Source organism: Triturus cristatus, chromosome 2_2 (genome assembly GCF_964204655.1).
Source record: "Triturus cristatus chromosome 2_2, aTriCri1.1, whole genome shotgun sequence".
NCBI classification, from domain to species: domain Eukaryota; kingdom Metazoa; phylum Chordata; class Amphibia; order Caudata; family Salamandridae; genus Triturus; species Triturus cristatus.
In genome coordinates, this window is record NC_140582.1 from 454426277 (window position 1) to 454445832 (window position 19556).

Sequence of the window (19556 nt, forward strand, 5' to 3'; positions counted from 1 at the left end):
CCCGGTCCAGGCAACGACACACATTACCTGGGGGGTGCGACCTCACTCTCCTCTCCTCTTCTAGCGACTTGGGCCTCCGATGCGACTTAGTTGATTCCGGGCCGATGGCAATAACGAAGATCTCAGGCTGCAACAGAGCACACGGACACAGCGTCGCTGAGACTCCCTTGAGCTTCCGGTGTGCACCGTCACAGGTCAATCCTCACAAAGGTCTCCGGCTGCACGAAGCACACGCACACAGCATTGCGGAGACTCCCTTGAGTTCCAGGTGCACACGATCACAGGACAATCCTCACGAAGCTCTCAGGCAGCACAAAGCTCATGTACACAGCGTCCCTGAGACTCACTTGGACTCCGGGTGCACATGATCACAGGACAATCATCACGAAGGTCTCAGGCTGCAAAAAGCACACGCACGCAGGGTCGCTGAGACTCACTTGGACTCCTGATGCCCACGATCACAGGGCAATTCTTACGAGGGTCTCATGCTGCAAAAAGCACAGGCACACAGCGTCGCTGAGACACACTTGAACTTCAGGTGTGCACGGTCACAGGGCAATCCTCACGAAGGTCTCAGGCTGCACGAATCACACACACACAGCTTTGCTGAGACTCACTTGGACTCCGGGTGCACACGATCACAGGAAAATCCTCACATAGGGCTCAGGCTGCAAAAAGCACACGCACACAGCGTCACTGAGACTCGTTTGGACTCCAGGTGCCCACGATCATAGGGAAATTCTTACGAAGGTCTAAGGCTGCACAAAGCACACGCACACAGCATCGCTGAGACACTTCTAGAAACTTTTGTGTTCCTGAATTTCCTCAACAGGGAGCCAGCTCTCCTCAGGCCCTTGGGGTTAAGTTACTGCAGGACAAAGCACAGCAAAGTCCTTTCAAGCAGGGAGACACAGCATACAGCAAAGTCCCTTTAGCCTCCCCTTGGTTAAAGCAGCAAACTGCAGGCCAGCCCCAGAACACACAGCAAGAGTCAGTCCTTTCCTTCAGTCTATTCAGCTGTTTCTTCCTTAGCAGAGGTTCCTCTTGACCACGAAGTAGTTTCAATCCTTCACAGTCTTGAACAATCCAATTCTATTTCCTTCCATTCCAACGTTCAGGGGTTTAAGCTCTCATAGTTAAACCCCTATATGTCTTTGAAGACTTTGTGTTCAGAGGGGCACTGACCCCTGTCCAAACCAGTTCTGGGTGTCTCCCTGCCAGTGACACCTTCTTCCTTTGATAGTGGGGGTCTGGGTTCTTAATTACTCAGCAGGAGATGGAGCCATTGTTTTATGGCAGCAACCCAGGCCTCTTCACCTCCAGGGGCTACTCCTCCACCTCCACTCCAGATGCAGGTCAGCCTGTTCCTGTCTCACCTCCTCCCCTGGGTCAAGACATTCCCCAGATCCTATCACTTTCAAATCTAGACAGTCAATCCACAACCAGGCAGAGACACACAGAAATGTTAGCGCACAAAAACCCAGCAAATTCTAAAAGAGTGGTTTCTAAACACACAATGCAAAAACCACCTTCACAAAAAGATGTGTTATTGAATTGTGAGTTCAGGCACACTAAACTTTACCTCTCCATCTTAAGCCTTTGGGAAGATAGGTTGGAAACATATTACACAACCTTTCCCATTCTATCCTATGGGCAAGACAGCCTTTCAACAGTGAAAAACGAAATGGAGAGTATTCCACTGTTAGGACATGGTACACACCTCAGTACATGTCCTACCTTCCACATACACTGCACCCTGCCCCGGGGTACCTTGGACCTACCATAGGGGTGTGTGATGTGCATAGAAAGGGTAAGGCCTGACAAGTGGGTGCACTTGTCAAGACAACATGGCAGTTTACCAAACTGCGTGCAGGCACTGCAGTGGCAGACCTGAGTTCTCTCTTTAAGGCTACTCGTGTGGGTGGCACAATTAGTGCTGCAGGCCCACTAGCAGCATTTGCATTACTAGCCCAGGCACACATAGTGCACTTTACTAGGGACTATACTAGTAGGGCAAACATAGCAATCATGGACAACCAATTACCATTATGCTTTTACACAGGGAGCACTTGCACGTTGACACTGCTCAGCATTGACAAAGTGCCAAAAGCATCTAAGTTGGCAACACCATGTCAGAAAAAAGGTCGAGGGGGAAAGCAAAAAGTTTAAGGAACTTTAGCCAAAAACGGCCAAGTCCAACAACTGCCTTCTCTGGAAATTGAAGGCGGCACCCCAGGACTGCGGGGTGGACTCTATGTTCCAGCCGTTCTTCTCCCAGGCCTCTGACTTGCTCTGCAATCCACCTCTTGTATTTTTAAACATCCCCTTCAGAAAAAGGAATGAAAGTGGGCAGAATTGTTTTGTACAGTAAATCAAGTAGTTTGTGGCACAGATGTACTCTTTGGATGTGATAATGCCATATTGCAGCCTTCTATTACAAGCCAAGCAAAGGATTAATCTCACAACCAAGGCATGTGCTTCTGTGTTTTCATTCACACCTGCGGGGGCAAATCTTTCAGACACCTTCTTTGCCTGGTCCTGTAGGAGATGCAACAATGGGATAGCTTGACCCATCGTACTGTTCCCCTTGCTAACTTCCCATGTGAAAATCTCAAAAGGGAGTAGCATCTGTTTCAGCCATTTGTCCAAATCCATGGTCATAGCTTTCCCAACTGCATCCCCTCCTACTAGAATGACATAGTCATTGGTCTGTTTATACTGCTCAAACAGGCATTGCAACACATATAATAGGTCGAGTTCCAACGTGTTGGCACCTGCCGTATCAGGGCTTTAACTGGTGCACTATTTTTAAGCTGAATAAGCCGCAACTGCTTCCAGGCTTCAAAAGAATGGCTGAAATGAGTGCACATTCTTCTGCAGGTTTTCAGTATGTTGCTGACTATGTCTTCTTTTTTGAGAAAGTCTTGCACCACCAGTTTGATGCAATGGGCCAAACGCAGGACCCTGAAGTAGCCTTCATCTAACATGGCCTTGAATATGTTACTACCATTGTCTGTGGCAACAATTCCAATTTTGAGATCTCTGGGTCGTAGCCATTCATACAGTTTGCTGTTAAATTCCTCCAAGCTGTTTACAGCTGTATGTGATTCCTCCAGGTAAACATGTCTACTGTTGAATGGCGCTGAACACTCTGAAAACTTTCTTCAGGGCCAAGACCTGCAGATATCTTCTGCTTCACCCACGCAAAAGAAATCCAGTGGGCAGTGATGCACATGTAATCAGTCGCCTGACAACTGGTCCACATGTCTGTCGTCAGGTGAATGGTTTGAATAACACTTTGCTGCAAAGCCTTTCAAGCCAATTGCAGCACACCATGATTTCAGCACTGGAACAGAAACTCTAGCAAAATAGGTCCGACTTGATACCTTCCATTTTGGGCAGATGGCTGCCGCATCCTACTCCTTCCACAAAAGAAAAAGGGAGGAGGTCAAGCGCTAACATTTTAGCCAGCTTTCCACTGTAAAAACATGCGGTTGGGTGGTTCCACTCGTAGGGCCCCTCCTGCCTGAACATGCCCATAATAGTTGCCTTCTTTTCTGGGGCCACTGACACAGGTGTATTTCGAGAAGTAGATGGTGGTGGCAGACTCAATGTTCATCGGGGTGGGGCAGTCACCGTGTGGCATAGTTTCTCCATCTCACTCAGAGTCTTGTGCCCCTATGAAGTCATTGAAGTGGGTGATTCTGCTGCCACATGGCTGGGGACAGGGCTGCTTTGCATGAAGATGTCACCCTCTTCTCCTCATCAACACCTTCTACAGCGATTGGACTTGTACCTGATGATCCCAAGCTCTCCTCACCACCACGTTCAGCATTTTGTTTAAGGTGCTCCTCCCACTTGATTGTGTGGTGTTTTTTCATATGGGTCATTTGGCCCCCAGTACCATAATTTGCACCAGACTTACTTTGACGAACATTCGTCTGGCTTTGCTAACTGTAAAAATGTCAAAAACTGGGGTGAAGTACGTTTTTACTCTGCCACTGTATATGCCTGAAGAAGAACTGGAGGTAGGTGGGCGTGTCATCGATTGCCTTCTGCTTCTCCTGAGTTAGGGGTTGGTGCAGGTCTCAGCTGGGGCTTTGCAAATACGGTAGCTGGTGGAGATGCTACCTATGCACATCCCTCAGAGTAGGTTGAATAGCAATGTCAGACTCCTCTGTGTCACCTTCCACAATGACTGCTGCATCTTTGTCATCCTCCTCATCATCCCCTTCCATAATTCTAATTCTTTCAAGAACCTTTATTTGCCCTTGCCTCTCCTGTTGTCTCCTAGACTCTGCCGGGTCCACTCCATGTCCCTATCATCATCATCAGAAGTGGTGCTTGGAGAAAGTGGTGGAGTAGTACCCTTCCTTTTCCTTATTGGAGATCTAGGAGCCAATGATTCTAAAAGAGGAGGTTCTTGCTCAGAAGGAAGCTCAACCTCCTGTTCCAACATCAGGAAAATTTACTATTGCTGGCTGCTGTCCACTTTGCTCTGGAGCGATTGTGTACTACTTTGCGAAAAGGACAAATCCGATTCACTACTTGTCGGCATTGATATGATTGCGGTGGCTGCTTCACTGACAGACATGTTCCTGGGCTTAGGTTGGAGTGGTGTTGTTGATGCAGGAGAGCTGCTCCCAGCTTGCTCCCCGGAGGGCGGTGCACCAGGCACAAGTTTGCCGAAAAAGGTTCTGGCCGACACACCAGTGGTGGAAAGTTGCTTCTTCTCACTGTCCATTTTCTTGGCAGCACCTTTCTTTGGGGCCATCTTGTTAAAGCTCTCAGTTGGCAGTTGCACCAAGCTGCACAAGTGGAAGTGATTAGAGGTCTGACGTGTGACTGCACAGGCCTTCTGTTTGGCAGTACTGCTGGTGATGTCTGTACTCTTGCGCACCTAAAAGCAAACAAGCAAGAAAAACATTTAGGGCCTGATTATGACTTTGGTGGTGTGGCGCCGAGTCCACCCACAGCCGCTGCAATGCCAAAGCTGCAGTCAGACTGCCCACCAGATTAGGAGTTTCCTTCTGTCCGGTAGACTTTGTTTTTGATGTTCCCACGGCGGTGCACTGAAAATGGGCACTCCAATGGGAACGCGAAAAACTGTTCCTGCATTGCATGGACTTTATCTGCACGGCATGGACTACAAAGTCCATGCCATGCAGGAACTGGTGTGCATGCACACAGGGGGGGGATATGTTGTGCCCCCCATGTGCATCCATAGGGCGTGAGGCACCAGGGGGCACTGTAGGGCTGCCTTTGTTTCCTATCTGCCACAGTTTACATGGTGGTGAAACCGCCATGAAAACTGTGGCAGAGAGGAAACTTGTAATATGCTGCGTGGGACCGCGGTGGTCCTGCCAAGAATATTACTGCCTCCTGACTGCGACAACACTGCCAGGAAAAGCCAGTTCCCTGGAGGCTTCAGCAGAGCTGTGGAGGTCCCAGCACCCAACTCATAATAGGGTGTTCGGGAAACTGCCACGCCCCCACGAGTCTGGCATTCTGTGGACCGTCAGATTCGTAATGCGAGCCTTAGTGTGAAACGTGCCATTGTTTGTAGTTTGAATTAGTACAGACAAAAGTAAAAACAATGAAAAACTTTGCTGTTTCCTAGATTATAACCAAAGCCACCTACTACCCGACAGACGCTTTACCCTGAAACTGACCACAATCGCCCTCCCATATCAGGATTATGCTCTCCTAGTGCCGTGATGTCCCTTGGGATGAATGTTGCGGCCTATAAATACAAATACAAAAGCAATATTATTGTAGTTGTTTTGTTAACTTAGGTAACCAGGTTAAAGTCAAACAGCACTACCATAATTCCCTATCAGAATATAACACACAATATACAGAATGATAGAGCTCTTTCCTTTATGTTCCATATATTTTAAAGGAGACACCTGTGGCACTCAGGGAACTAAATGGGTAAATGGAATACTAATCTTTAAAAAAAATGAATGATGCTAGCGTCTAAAGTGTACCACAGCTAGGGTGTCCACGGGGAAGAAATGGAATTATATACCTAAAAAAATGGAATGCTGTTGTGCGGCTGTGTGCCTATGGTGGATGGATGGATGATCGATAGACCAAGACAAAATGGAAAGAAATAATGTACAATAAAAAATGGGAAAAAATGTAATTACAAAAAATTTAAATGTAACAAAATTGCAATTTAAAAACATTAAAATTAAAACATGTAATTAAATTAAAAAACAATTTAAATTAAAAAAGTTAGAATCAAAAAATAAAATTCAAAAAATGTAATAAAAAAATCAAATAAAAAATAACAATAAGTGAAATTATCCTGAAGCATATTATTAAACTGATATCTCATCCTTCCATGCAAGCCTACGGCACAGGCATACTGCCTGGATGTACAAAATGCCACTTGCTCAACAGCAACACTGGGCAAAGAAGCATGGCCACAGCAAAGAACACATGCAGGTCTATGGCAAAAGCCCACTGGCTGCCTAAACAAAATGGCCGTCAGCCACATGGTCACAACAACAAAAACCAGCAAGGAGGCATGGCCACAACAAAGAACATTTGTAGGCCTATGACAAAAGCCCACTGGCTTCCTACACTAAATGGACGCCAGCCACATGGCCACCACTACAACACTGAGCAAGAAAGCATGGGGAACAAAGAACACAGGCAGGCCTATGGCAAAAGCACACTAGCTGGCTACACAAAATGGCCACCAGCCACATGGTCTCAGCAAAAACAACAACCAGCAAAGAGGCATGGGCACAACAAAGGACACATGCAGGCCTATGGCAAAAGCACACTGGCTGGCTACACAAAATGGCACCAGCCAAATGGTCACAGCAACAACAACCACATGCAGGCCTATTGCAAATGCACACTGGCTGGCTGCACAAAAAAAGCCACCAGCCACATGGTCATAACAACAACAACAACCAGCAAGGAGGCATGGCCACTACAAAGAACACATGCAGGCCTATGGCCAAAGCACACTGGCTGCCTACACAAAATGGCCGTGAGCCACATGGTCACAATAACAACACTGAGCAAGAAAGCATGGGGAACAAAGAACACATGCTGGCCTATGACAAAAGCACACTGGCTGGCTGCACAAAATGGCCACCAGCCACATGGTCACAGCAACAACAACAACCAGGAAGGAGGCATGGCTACAACAAAGAACACAATCAGGTCTATGGCAAAAGCACACTGGCTGACTACACAAAATGGCCGTCAGACACATGGTCAAACAACAATGATCAGGAGGCATGGAAAACAAAGACCACATACAGGCCTATGGACACTGACTAAAAATGGCCCCTGGTCACATGGCATGGGGAACAAAGACAAATGGTGGCCTACGGCAAACACACTAACACACTGGCCAGACAAAGGAGGCATGGTAACAGAAAAAAGACAAAAAGCAATATCAAAAACGAAAATTAACTGGGCTAAGAAATTTTACAACACACTTGCTCCAAAGGCATCAAATATAATTAACCCACCTATACACCGCAGAAAAAAAATACCCCAAAACGAACACATTTTGTAATTTAATCCAATACCTATCATGGACAGAATGATGCTTCAATTCAAAAGACACCACAAAAACAGTTGTTTCTATGCACCCATAACTACTATTGGGCATACTTGTTGGAAGGCCCGTTGGCAGACCAGGCCACAGAGTAAATGAATTGAATATTGCAAATGTATTAAAAAACATGAAGAAAATGCACTGAACCTTTATCATTAGTCCTTTACAAAATAAGAAAAATCACATGCAAAAAAATAAGTAGGCCCCTAAACAAACTGCAGGCCACCCACCACAATAAATTTAAAAATTGAATAAAAGTGCTAACAAATCCTGGTGCAGGCCCCCTTCAAACAAACACCACCCATATACACCAGTTTTTCAACTTACTTGTGAAATCTAAAATACATAGGGCCTCATGTAGGTGGGCTGGCATTTACCACTTCATAAATACCGAATCATACCGATTCGGTATTTATGAAGTGGTAAATGCTATGTAGGTAATTGGTCGGTAAATATTACCGATTCGGAATAATTCGGTAATTACCGAATCGGTATTTACCGAATCGGTAATGAGGCATACCTTCCCATTGATGGGAAGGTATGCCTCATTACCGAATCGGTAAATACCGATTCGGTAATGGGGGAGCACATGCAAGGGTGGCAGGTTGTCACATTGACACCCTGTTGCACCCCTGATTCGGCCATGTGTGCACATGTGGCGCACATACATGCCCTGAGGGCATGTGTGTCTGCCACATTGCACACATCTACGGGCAAAATAATGCATTTACACACATATTCGTCATTTACCACCAACTATTAGTTGGTGGTAAATAACGAATCCCCACACACACCACACAGTCCCCCTACATCTGATTTCTGTATTCGGAATTTACCGAATCGGTAAAATTACCGAATCGGTAATTTTACCGATTCGGTAATTTTACCGATTCGGTAAATTCCGAATACAGAAATTCTCCCCCTACATCTCAAAAGCCAAAATACCGGTCGGTAACGGTATGATTACCGAAAATCGGCCGTTACCGACCGGTATTTGGCTACCTACATGAGGCCCATAGTCCTTAAATCCAATGGTATATGTGCAGCAGACAAGGAGAGTGATCCTTCCAGCTCCAAATTCCAATGGAAAGTGACTGGGAGATGGACAAAGCACTGGGAGCAGTATGATGGACAAGAACCGGGAGTTGGAGTCTCTGGGGCACTTCCTTCCTGTTGGCAAAAAAAGTAAGAAAAATAAAAAGGCTTCTCGCACAAACCCCCCCCCCCCCCACCACCACCAGCCAGTTGGAGAAGAAAATCCACTTGAAAAGCCTCTCAGCTGCATCCAAGCACAAAAGCTGCTCAAGTGCTCCATTTGCGAATGCAAACTGCACTACATTGGCGTGGTCGCAGCTTGAAGCCATGCAAGTGAGTGCAAAGTCTTGCGGGAACTAGCTAGCGGTACGAGGAAGCGCAAAGTCTCCTGTGATCAAGAGTATTGTGGCACTCGTGAGTGAGCACCAAATCAAATCTCGAACAGGCAAAGGGAAAAATGCATTTTAGGATGACTACTAAGAAACGTACTATATGATTATTAGATACACTAAGAACACTGAAGGTATCAGCAGCAAGGAGGACTAATGCAGTCGTCTTGAGTGATCCCAAAGAAGCCATCTTTTGTTTTCTCCGTTCCCCTTTCCCCTGGGAACTGTTCTCACCTGGAAGTGGACTTACTCTTTAGGTGGTTACAAGATCCTGGTGGCATAGGGAATCAACTTCTGACATTCGTGTCTCGCTCCCACAATATTGCACAGCCATATCAGCCATGGCGGCAATCAAACATTGAATCAAGAGGCTGAATAAATTCAATCACATCACCCTCACATTAAATGATCTACACAGGCTCCCCTGAAAACCGGGTTGTCATAAAGATAAGCTGCATCACAGGGCATCGATTGGAGCCCATGTACTACAGACGCGGCTGCTCGGACCTCCCGTCTGGCCGCTGAGAACCATTGCCATAACTGTCACCTGATGCACCTGATTCCTGAGAAACAGCAGCCAGGAAGACTGGGAGCCAGCAGAGAGGTGAATAGTTCCTTTGTGGAGTGGAGGGTGGCCATGAAAACCACTGCAACTGAAACCTGGTAGTCCACATGGGCAGAATCCAAAAAAGCAACCACACGCAGCTCATGGTCTGACAGCTGCTGCAGCACAGTGAGGCTGGGATGAGGACAGGCCCAGGGCCCTTCAGCTCTTGACACAAACTTTGGAGGAGGTGCGGGCGCTGGCATTGAGGAGATCATGCCCTGCTCGAGCTGGTGCACACACCTGGGCCTGCAACTGCCAGAATGCAGCATACATAGAAAGAGGAAGTAATGAGGAGATATTAAAATATTTCTTTTCTCTTAACACCTCTCTTGTGGCGGCATATCTTTAGAGCGCATTCCCAGGTTTACAAGGTCTTGAAAATCTAGGAATGCGTCAACAACCATGGGAACTATGTGGGTACATCCTTCACAGGGCACAGTAATGCAACACAGTGATTTGGCCTATGTTGTGTTACTCCAGATTTTTTAAGCCACTGAGAGCCACACAAAGTGGCTTTGCGTAGCTTTAAAAATCGGACTTAGAGATTTATGTCACGCATGTACCACGTTACATGGTGCAAGCTTGACACAAACCTCTCTGAAATATGCCCCAAAGTGTCTATATACCTGAATTACACCCTAGCTGTGCAGAAATAGATTATCCTTTGTCGCTGTTAATTAAGCATAGGAAGACCAGGGTATCCAATATGCCTTGTTGTACCTGGCCATGATATGAGTCATGTTGGATGGCAAAACAACATTTTTTACAAATACTGCAGCAGTATGGGATTGGATGAATGCATACAAATCTAGGGTGGGGGGGGGGGCGCCTCCCCAAAATCAGCACTCAAAAGACGGCTGGCCCCATGATGCTGATGGAAAACTGCCAAACTCCCCACGATGGAACAGAGGTAGAAAAGACAGGAGGTGGCACTTGCTGCACTGTTGCCAATACTAAAAGGACTGAAGGAGACTCTACAACTCCTGAGGTCTCTGAAATTGACTCAGTGAATGGGCAGGAGACACTGGAGAACACTGCACTGTCTGTTCTCTTGCCGCAGCTTGCAAATGACCTGTGACACTAACAGCGGGACTGGCAGGGGGCTGTGATATCTGAACTGCCTTCCTACTACAGGTGCCTGTTGAGCTAAATCTTTACTGTGAGGGGGCTGCAGGACGCAGAGGGTACTTGCAATCTGTGTGGTTCTAGTGGCTGGATGGGCACTGGGTGCCGGAAAATGTATGCCCGGGGAGCAGGAAACTCTTCAGATAATCTTCACTGTGCCCATATTTCTTCTCTCATTTTGATCAGAGAGGAATTACACATATTTCACCTTTGTTAAGACTTACATATGGATGGGCGGTCATTGTCACTGGTCCTAGGGATTGGTTTTTGCAGGGATTGTTTTATAGTTGTTGTGTTTACACTCACCACATGGGCCAACCAATAGGCAAGTGGCACCCACACTTCCTGGGAAGATAATGGATGGGCCAATGGGCCACCCAAGGACCTAATGACAGGAACACTGATACATATGCTGCAATGACTCTTTCTAAATACACGTTCCGAATGTGAAATGTTAAAGGACTAGGGTCAACGGGCAAAAGATACAAAGTCCATATATACCTAAAGAGAAGTGGTGCCCAAATAGTAGTTCTCCGGGAAACCTATTTAACAGCGCATGAGGTGGCAAAGCTGCAGAGACATTGGAGAGGTCAAGTGAATGCCACAAGGTCCTCCTCATATGCCGGAGGTTCCTTATTTAGGTAAGGTGGAGATTCCCTTCCAGGCCACAAGATCGATACAGATCCAGATGACATATATGCCCTGGTCTCATGTGGGCTAGATGGCCAGGAAAATATTCTTGGTTGTATTTTGGCCCCTAACGGCAACCAGCCAGCTTTCTTTGAATGACTAGCAATAAAGCTAGCCCCCAAAACATCCACACCGTGATTACTTGGGGGGTACACCAATTGTGTGCTGAACATAGAGCTAGAGTGACTAAAATGTCATGGGCATTTGCATAATGACTCCTAGACTGAAACCTGTACATGCTTTCGAGATGTGCCTTACTCAACTCCGTGAGTACTTCTTCTAGTCTGCACCACATGGCCTACATGTTCGTTTCCACAAATATTTGACATCCAGACTACTGCCCCCTGGGATTTCCCACACAGAATATTTGGGCCAAACACACCCAAGCCACAATCCCTTGATGGTCCACATGCAACGGGGTAGAACCCTTCCACTTGACACCTACTTGGCAGCTCCAGAACACACTGCTACTTGACAACACTTTTTGGGAGGAGCTCAGGGAAGTTATCATCACATACTGGAGAACCAGGGCGCACTGTCCTTTCTGGGGGTGGGATGGGAGGCACTCAAGGGTTAGTGAGAGGACACTGTATTGTAGCAGTTGTGGGGGTCCTCAAAACACTTGAGAGGGAGCTGACAGGCCAAGAACTCACCCTGAGACAGGTGGAGAGAGAGATGGTGACTAACCCAGACCGCACCATGCAGAACATGACTGAAAGGGAGAGATATGGCGCTAAAGTGCAACGGCTTAAGAGTTTTCTCTGCAGAGAATATCTGGTGTTACAAAATGCAGAATGCAATAAGTTTGGATGACTCCTAGCTAGCAAACTCGGAAATGAAAGGGGGACTCATTACGCACATTAAAGACTCACAGGGGCACATCGGGCATTCACAATATGACATCAATAGAGTGTTCCTTGGTTATTACTGGACCCTGTATAAGGAGGGCCTGTCAGTTACCAATTTGGTTATAGATGCCTTTTTGTCCCGATGCAGGCTCCCACAGGCCACGGCTGAACAAAGAGACAGCCTGGGCAAGCCTATAACAGAGATGGAAGTTAAGGCGCCCAAAGATGATTTAGCCACAGGTAAAACCACAGTCCAGGATGAGTTGCCGAACAAATTCTATAAAACTAGAGTAGATACCCTAGCTCCCCAACTCACTAGGGTTTATGCAGTGGTGAAGGAGGACGGTCTGCTGCTGCTAACTCTCAGAGAGGCTCTGTTGGTGTCACTTTCAAAACAGCTTCAGTATCCTATGGACATGACTTCCTACCGAGTTCAGGAGATCATCGCTGGCTTTGTCCATTGATTTTGAGGTGGCGTTTGATACGCTAAGCTGGCAGTTCTTACATATGGCCCTAGACAGGCTGAACCTGAGGAACAGTTGGTCTGGGTGGATCGCTTTGCTGTATGCCTGGCTGACTGCCTGGTTGATCACAGGCAGAATAATATCTATGCCCTACATGGTCAGCAGAGGCAAAAGAGAGGGCTGCCCATTGTCACAGATGCTCTTTGCGTTGTCGATGGAGTCTTTCGCCTCAATATTTTGGATGCAACATGTCCAGAGATGAATAGAACTGGCTGAAGGCATTCACTCTATACCCCTCTATGCAGACAACATGATACTATATTTCAGGGATGGGCGAGTGGACCTGGCTGCGGCATTGCAAATGATGGCTGAGCTAGGGAGGTTTTCTGGACTGACAGATGACCAATGCATTCCAATTGGATCCACAGAGTGGGAGGCTCTACAGGTTTTGAGTGAAAAGGGCATCGGCTGGTGCAGGCGCATCTTTTGCTATCTAGGCATTAGGGTATACCATAGCGATGACGACTTGCAGGAGGACAACTTAGGAGCAGCGCTGCAATCTCTAAAAGGTAGCATGGAGTTTTGGAAAAGGCTTCCCTTAATGGGAATGGTTAGGGTGGCCCTGACTAAAATGATCATGGCACCATGATTCTGTATTAATTAGCTAACCTCCCCATCTGGGATGGACTTGATTGGTTTTGAGATCTCTACAGACTGCTGTGAGACTTCCTGTGTGGGTGAGGCAGACATAGAGTCTCCCTGACGGTCCCGAAGGCACCCATAGACGCCAGGTGCTGGGAGTCCCCAGCTTTGAGGCTTATTATTTAGTCTCCCAAATACAGTGTGTGGCCAGATGACTAAGGGGACAAAACCTGTCTGGCCTGGTGTCATCACGGGGCACCACAATGCCTCAAGACCTGCTACCACTGTTGTTGGGGTGGAAACAGGGAACAGGTCACCTAGCACGGCTAGGGGCATTCACAGAAAGATGTTGGAATAGATGCTCATATAAAAAACGAATGGAGTGGCACTCTATGCTCCCACATTCCCACTAAAGTAGATACTGTTGACTTGGACAGGGACCTAGAGGTGATTTCAAGGGGGTGGGCAGAAGTAACTAGACACCCTCACGATTGAGGATTGTGACCTTGAGGGATGACTTCTCACAGGACAGGCGATGATTGATGACTCGGCCTCTTCGCCTCGTAGTTCCTTTTATGTGGGAGGATACTGAGCATGGTGAAAGAGTTATGAGGGCCTGGGTAGACTGAGCCCGACATACATGAAACTCTGAAACTACTATTCACACTGGGTGAGGGGAGCAGACTGATATCCTGGTTTTACTAGAGGATTCTCCACATGTTTACACCGCCATTACATACCCTGAGAACCAGATTCCAAGCCCGTATCCAAAAGCAGCTCACTGATTAGCAGTAGACAAAGACACAGCAAAGTGTGCCGAGGGTAGTACATGAAAAATGTTTTGGGGAGGGAGATACCATGGTTACTGGACCATGCCTCCTGGGACTTACTAAACTGCCGACCAAACAGAGAGTAGGCACCAGGTTCTTGACCCTTGCTCTCATACTAACCAAACAGTGTACTCCCATGAACTGGAGGGCTAACAGAGCCCTATCCATTTCACAGTGGAAGAGAGATGTAATGCAATTGGCGTGGAATGAGCAAATAGCTCTGAAGTTGGAGGACAGCAGGGGGTACAGGATGCACCCCATCATAGAGACTTGGAGCGAGCTCCTGGAGACGTTTGAGTGCCCGGACCCGATACCACGACCCGACTCAACCCCTGAGGGGGAACCTTGATGGTGTGTAACCATCATTGCTGGTGATATGCACATTGGAGGTCCAGTGTTAATTCCTGGTACGGTATGGTTGTGTTGGTGGATGATGCATTTTGGTTCAAAGAACAGTTATATTGTTATTGGTATAAAGTGTATTATGACCTGTGGCAACTGCCAAACCTGTGAAGCTGTATGATGCCATGTTTATGAGATCTATGATTGATGAGATGATCCATGTAGATGTTATCACTCTGTATGGGGAACCGCATCGCAGGATGCTATAACATCTTCTGTTTGTGAAGGTGCATATGAATAAAAGCAATAAACAGATAAAAAAAGATCAGCTGCATCACTTACAAGGCCATCTACACCAAGGCCTCTGTTAACTTAACAAACAAATTAACAATATCTGAAGGTCAATGCTAAACAAAGAGCTCCAACATAACCAGATTAGAGACTAAACACAGCCGGAAAGAGAAACCCAAAAAGCCAAACCTATGTTCATCAGATCTGGAATAACAATTCCGCTGTCCTCATAAGAGAAGCAACTCTTCTACAGTTCAGGAAGAGACTGAAAAGTCATCCGCTCAAGACACACTACCTTATATAGTCTGACTTCTCACCCTTTCCTCTAGCTTTCCCTCTTCCCTTTGTCCCCTGCCACCATGTGTAACCTCAACAAGGCTTGACCCTATACAGCACTAGTTGCTAGCCCGCTAGAGCTATGACTTAGAAGTACCATACATGCAAGTGCTGCTAAGTAGCACAGAAATAGTGGTGGAATTATTCCGAAACTAAGGGGCCGATTAGGATGGCAGGCGGTGGCACCACCACAGTGCTGGCGGCGGCGGAAAATGCTTTTTTCCGCTCGCCAGCAGCGGTCCTCACAGCCGTCATATTAGCATGGCCAAATATAGCCCATGTCCCGTCCGCCGCAAGGTGAACCGCCATCAAAGTGTGCCCGCCACCGCGGCGGTGGGAGCCAATGAAGACTCATCGCCGTACGGAATGACGTCCCATCCGCTGTACAAATCAGGATGCCTCAAACAGCCAGTCGCACCGCAGCGGAGAAACGTCCCAACCAGAGATGGCGGAAGCTCGACAGCGGAGCGCGATACCAGATTCACGGTCCCCTCCACCCAGTCCTGAACGCCATGGATCCAGCTTTACTCGTCCTCCCGGTGCTGTATGTGATATTTCACCAGCAAATCATGGACCGTCGCAGACGCCGCCGCTGGTACGCAACAACAAAATCCAGCACACAATCACAACACACAACTCACGGGCTGATACAGGGTCCCTGTCCACATCAGACACACTGGTGGGGACAGGAAGACATCCATAAGTGTACCGACACATTTCTTACCTGCCACCAAATCACCCCTCCGCATCCAGGTCACCAATCTACCGCGATCATGAAGTAATGTCCCGATCACGTCAATGCAGCGGTGAATACGTGGGAAAACATGCGCAAAATGTAGAAGGCAGGGCCAGGGCCAGGCATGGGCTCGGCAGGCCTTAAAGACCACAGGGCCACACCTCCACCCTCCACACACTGCCCCCGACTACATGAATAGACATGCCATGTGCACCCCCCTGTGCACCCCCATGCCCAACACCAAGCTAGGTAAATCCACACCCTGCACCACACAACTAACAACTAGGGAGACAGCCACAGCAGGAGTGGCTGCAGAGGAACACACAGCACAGAAGCACAGGCCCAGGGAAACACACACACCACAATAACACCACATTCATGGCAAGAAAGTTGAGACAACCACAAAATGAACACACACACATACAATGAACAAACATTCCACTGGACACACAGCCTGCCAAGTCACACAGACATACCCCACACTGACACACAGCCACATACACAGACCACATGCCACCAGCAATGTAGCACAACATATAGGAAAGCCAAAGTGAGGTGCACACAAATGGGAGGTCAAGGAGACAACCAACAAGCATGTGTATCACATGCAAGACAAGGAACAGAGAACAACACCCTCACACCATCAAAGCACACATGGCTGGCACAGTGAGTGAACACACACCACAGTCACCTTAGTGCAACAACTCAGGGAGACAGCAAGGCAACCCATGTATAGGCACAGAAATGAAAGGAAGGCCCTGAAGTCAAACTGTGAACAGCCACACATATGTACAAAATAACTACACAGGACTATGCCAGCAGCACAACACACAGCGCACATTGACACACTCCATGACTGTCAAACACAAGTAGGATTATTCACACATAGCCCCCCTCATACCTGCAGCACACAACCCCAGTGTCAGACACACAGAAGGGTGTCAATAATGTCCAGTCAATACACAGACAAACAATCACACTCCCTGGGGGTATCCACAAACATCACACACACACAGGGATGCCAGAACCAGTGTCTGCACAATAACAACAGCCAAACACATAACACAACAGAAACACACACAGAACCACAACAAGACCACACATGACCTGTGCAGCCAAACTGTGGGAAGGTAATGGGAGCACAGACACAACAGGAGTGCACAACCTCATCAGTCAGGAACAATGCACAGACAACATACCACAACACAGACAAGAAGTGCACCATCACAGAACAACACAGCCACATCAAACACACAACAGATGCACATGACAGCAAATCACATAGCAAACACAGCAGGACATCAGGGGATGCACACCAGGCCAGGACAAGGCTACATACACAACATGCACAACAAGCTGTGTTTGCACACAAACATAACAGTCTCACACAGCCATGAGTGACACACCATGAACACCCACAACAACAATCAAAACAGCACACTGACAACATCACACCCAGGAAGTCAGGCAGTACCCCAGCATACACAACATACACCTAACACAACACCCACAGATGCACAAGTCTGGCACACAAAAGTGGAAACAACTTCATCAGAGGACTGGGCAGCACAGACAGTTGAACTGCACATGAGCAACCATGCCTGCTGAACAGTACTAGAACAACACAGATAACGAATTGGGGAAATGTCATGAGTGGCACAGTGCCCCTGGCCAAAGATACGCACCACAAAGCACAGTGTCACAACTGAAGTGATGGGGAGGCACACACAGGCAACACAAGGGGACAGCTGACATCAAAGTCAAGTGGGGTGCACCTCATGAGTGGACATGGCAGGAGTGTACCATACACCAATAGAGGGAGTGCTGACTCACAATGTCAAGGCATCTGAAGCACAGATAGGGGATGGTATCACACCGCACACCACATGCCACACTGGAGGCAATAAAGCACCATGTGACAGCAATGCATGAGAACATCACACCCACAATGTCAGTGTGGTTGAGCAGGTATGCACAGTGAGTACAAACAGTAGCAAGACACATGGCTGTTCACCAAAACAAACCCCTGCCTTGCCAGTCACACACTCTGCATACACACAATTGGCAAAAGCAACAAGTAGAAGTCAGCCAGAACTGCAAGGACACACCAACACACTGCATAGTGCACAACATACAACTCACACATGTGCACAGAATCACAGGCCAGAACAATCACACAAACAGGCACTCTACTCCTGGGTGACACATGTGTTTAGTTGACATTGCATGGGCACACACACATCAACACTCACGACAAACTCACAACCTTCACACTGCTCACTACTCGACCACCCAAGTGCACACATTGAAAGTAACCCATGTGACTAGGATGACTGCCCATCACAATATGAACATACACCTACACTGCTGGGCACACATGAAATGAAGAACACAAATACATGATGACCCTGGCCAGCCAGCCTGCAATCCTGTGGATAGAATCCCGCTATGCGCTGGCAGTGCCCCCAAACCAGACATGTGTACAATATAGCCAACATGAACAAAGAATGAATATGAAAACTGTATGTCATCTAAAAACAACATCATTGCACCCACAAGTATCAGAGCCAGGAAGAATTGAAGTCCCTGTCACCCCTGTAAAATAGAATAAGTGAGACTAGCCATTGGCACAGTTGAAGTGGCACACAGAGCATGTGGCACAGTAAACCATACACACACAGAAAACAAATTATTTAGTAAGGACACTGACAAAACTGACAACAGGAGCAACTGTCTTTATTCACATATTGCACAGATAGGCACCAATATTAGACAAGAGCAAGGCACAAAATGCATAGCCTGTCAATGAGAAGCTGAACAGGTAGGGGGCACACAGCAGTGAACAACAAGGCCAGTGGGCAGGACAAAAGTGCAGAGTGAGTCCATGAGAAGCTGCACAGGCAGGAGGCAAACAGCAAGGCCAGTTGCCAGTCCAAGGTACAGAATGAGTCCATGAGAAGCTGCACAGGCAGGGGGCAAACAGCAGTGAACAGCAAGGCCAGTGGCCAGTCCAAGGTGCAGACTGAGTCCATGAGAAGCTGCACGGGCAGGGGGCAAACAGCAGTGAACAGCAAGGCCAGTGGGCAGGACAAAGTGCAGAGTGAGTCCATGAGAAGCTGCACAGGCAGGGGACAAACAGCAAGGTCAGTGACCAGTCCAAGGTGCAGACTGAGTCCATGAGAAGCTGCACAGGCAGGGGGCAAACAGCAAGGCCAGTGGCCAGTCCAAGGTGCAGACTGAGTCCATGGGAAGCTGCACAGGCAGGGGGCATACAGCAGTGAACAGCAAGGCCAGTGACCAGTCCAAGGTGCAGACTGAGTCCATGGGAAGCTGCACAGGCAGGGGGCATACAGCAGTGAACAGCAAGGCCAGTGGCCAGTCCAAGGTGCAGAGTGAGTCCATGAGAAGCTGCACAGGCAGGGGGCACACAGCAGTGAACGAAGAGGCCAGTGGGCAGGACAAAGTGCAGAGTGAGTCCATGAGAAGCTGCACATGGAATGTGTGTGACTGTACCATGCCATGGTCAGCAACACAATCTGGGGTGTCACGATGGGCAGCACAGGCACTGCTGTGGGACAGACAGGTGTGTGAGGTTGACCAACATTCAGACTTGGCTGTCAGTCGGACTTGGAG